Genomic DNA, 3,405 nt, shown 5'->3' with positions numbered 1-3,405 from the left:
GGAGGGCTTAGAATAAGATTTTTTGTTGTTGTTTTGCCTTTTTTTTTTTTTTACAAGGTTTTATTTTCTTCTTTGAGATTATAATGAATATGGTCACACCATAAGTAAAGTCAGAAGTAGGGCGGAGAACGCTCAGAAGGCTAGTTTGGTCATCCGAGATCACTAAAAATGGTTGATCCCTAGCAGTATGTAAAAATATATAAATATAAAATACAAATTTCCCCTTTTGAAATACTTTTAAGAAAAAAAACAGGGCCTTGGAATTGTTGGTTCTTTTCTTCTTCCCTGTTTGCAGACTCCTGTTGTGATTGTGGGTGGGGGGGTGGAGTGAGTGTATCATCTGTAGGTGGCGCTGCCCACATGGGGCGTGGGTAGGTGGGACTCTCCACTTGAAAGTGACCGTGTTTATTTATTTATTTTTTAAGACTTTTTATTTATTTATTTGACAGAGAAAGAGATAGCAAAAGCAGGAACACAAGCAGGGGGAGTGGGAGAGGGAGAAGCAGGCTTCCCGCGGAGCAGGGAGCCTGATATGGGCTCGATTCCAGGACCCTGGGATCATGACCTGAGCTGAAGGCAGACAGTTGACTGAGCCACCCAGGCGCCCTGAAAGTGACCACGTTTAGAGTCTGAGATGGGAAGTGGGCGGGCGGGGTGAATAGATCATGGTAGCCCTTGTTGTTGTTAAGTTTAACTTTTTCTTTTTTGCTGTCCAATCATCCTCAGAGGTCTTGTTTCTTGGTGTCGACATCATCATCCTCATCATCTTCAGCTGCCTGTGTGCATAGCTGCCTAAGCCTCCCCATCTTCCTCTCCATCTTCTTCCTCCTCTTCCTCCTGCCCCTTTACCTCTTCTTCATCCACCTTGTTGGTCTCCTGCTCCCCATTTTCTTCAGGAGCTTTCCCATTAGCAGGTGCATCTCTGCCATTCTCTGCGTCCTCCACAATTCTGTTAAGTCCTTGGTGGTAATCTCGGAGCTGGTGTCCACGGCTGCCTCTGACATGACCTGGCACACCGGCGATCCAATGCAGTGGATTAAAAAGCAAGCAAGAGTTGGAGGGCTCTGGCGATGAAGCTGCCGGAGTCTGTGGTGGTGGAGGAGGTGTGTGGCAGAGGTGATTACCACGAACCCGGAGCTGGACACGGGAACAATGCAAAGACGGCAGTTCAGAGCAGCCAGTGGGGTCATGAGATAACTTTGAATCCCCTTGCAAACTTATCTTTTCATGTTTCCTCCTCTCCGAACTTACCACATTCCTGAATTTTATTTACCATATCCTTGTTTTCCATTATCTTCCACTTAAGCACAAAGTATCATTTATTTTGCTTCTTTCTAAAATCTTATGAATGGAACACACTCTACATTTCTATGGCTCTTGCTCATCATGTTAGAGTCAGTAACTTTCACTGCTGTGTACTATGCCAATGTAAAAGTAGTCCACACTTAATTATCCAGCCTTTTCTTTATTATGTTATGTTAATCACCATACATTACATCATTAGTTTTGGATGTAGTGTTCCATGATTCATTGTTTGCGTATAACACCCAGTGCTCCACGCAGAACGTGCCCTCTTTAACACCCATCACCGGGCTAACCCATCCCCGACCCCCTCCCCTCTAGAACCCTCCATTTGTTTCTCAGAGTCCATCGTCTCTCATTCCATCCTACTTTTGATGGGCATGTTTCATTTCTAGATTTGTTACTGCAATGATATGAGCAAAATCAATGTAACTGTGTTTTATGACACAAAAAGCATTCATGGATTTTTAGCTCTGATGAAGCCAGTTAGGATGAAACAAAAGAGAGACATTTGGAGGAGAAACAACAAAAAAAGGTCAGAAAAAAAACATCCCCCCCCCCCAGAACATTTGGTAGGTTGTTCTGAAATTGTGATAGACAAGGAATTTTATCTTCTTCCCTCATACTACATCCATTAGCTCTTCATATATTTTTATCTACCATTTCAGGTCTGAAGAAAAAGTGTCAGAAATGTCAGAAGAAATACAAATATTTAGTTTCAAAATTGCCAACTGCAAAAGAGGAATCAGGCACTGTTCAGGAAATGGTATCCTGGTATTTGTTTACTCAGAATATGACAAAATGTAATTATCACTTTTTGAATAAGACAAGTAGTGTTTTTTTTTTAAAAGATATTATTTATTTATTTGACAGAGAGAGACACAGTGAGAGAGGGAACTCCCCAAGCAGGGGGAGTGGGAGAGGGAGAAGCAGGCCTCCCGCAGAGCAGGGAGCCCAATGCGGGGCTCAATCCCAGGACCCTGGGATCATGACCTGAGCTGAAGGCAGACACTTAACTGACTGAGCCACCCAGACATCCCTATTTCTTCTTTCTTTTAAAATGTTGATTTGCATTCTTTCTGATAAACAGCACTGATTCATTATAAAATATCATAAAATCATTTGGTAAATAAATTGCAAATATTTTTCTGCATCTCAAATTTGATGCTCCAAGATGTAATAACACTATTTTATAGATAATGAAACTGTGGAAATAATGAAACTCACTATCCTAACACAGTCACAATTATTCAGGCATATATAGTGATTGGCAGTCATATAATCAAACTAACAACTCACTGTTTTTCGATCTCAGCTGGACAGTGATCCACTTTCATAATCATCATAGTATGCACACAAAAGAAAAGTCTATAAAAAAATCTCACAGATATTAAGTCATTCTCGGTTACTGATATTAACACACAATGTCACACATCTCGTCTCTCAGTCCAAAGAGACCTTTGCATATGATCACAATATCAATCCATGACCACGTATTGTTGCTTTTCAACAGTGGTATGTAATTTCTAACACAAACCGCCTTACACCTAAGGAAACAAAGATTCACACTAGCACAAACTATCCCATGAAGGTAAACAACTCCACTCAAGGTCCCACTCACCGAATTGGACCCACAAACTCACCCAGAGGAAGATACACCCATCTGTTCAACTGCCAGACCCTGCTCCAGTCTCTTGTAATCTAGATAAGCTCGTGGCCTAGCTCATTCCCACGGACCTTAATTGAGATGTTCCGCCCCCCGCCCCCTTCCCATCTCCACCTCCTCTGGAGTCCAGAATGCGTTCCTCAGCCTTCCTTGAGAAGCATTCATCAAAGACCACAACCATTCATCAGAGATGTTGTTTGACAACAACATAAAGGATGACTGAGCTGCGAGGTTCGCCGAGCCGGGACCTACTTCCCGCAGCAAAGACCAGAACGAACTCGGGGTTGACTTTGGAAAAAGCGCCTTTGCTACGCGTAGCCGAATTGCATGCTGGGAGCAGTCTAAGGGTCCAGGGTCCCAGCTTCCGGGGATTTGCCCGCCATGGACTACATTTCCCAGAAGTCCCCGGGCACAGGTCTTTTTCGGGGCGGGGCGAG

Source organism: Callorhinus ursinus, unplaced genomic scaffold (genome assembly GCF_003265705.2).
Source record: "Callorhinus ursinus isolate GAN/ISIS: 27379988/994484 unplaced genomic scaffold, GSC_fseal_2.0 scaffold71, whole genome shotgun sequence".
Taxonomy (NCBI): domain Eukaryota; kingdom Metazoa; phylum Chordata; class Mammalia; order Carnivora; family Otariidae; genus Callorhinus; species Callorhinus ursinus.
This window is presented reverse-complemented; position numbering follows the sequence as displayed.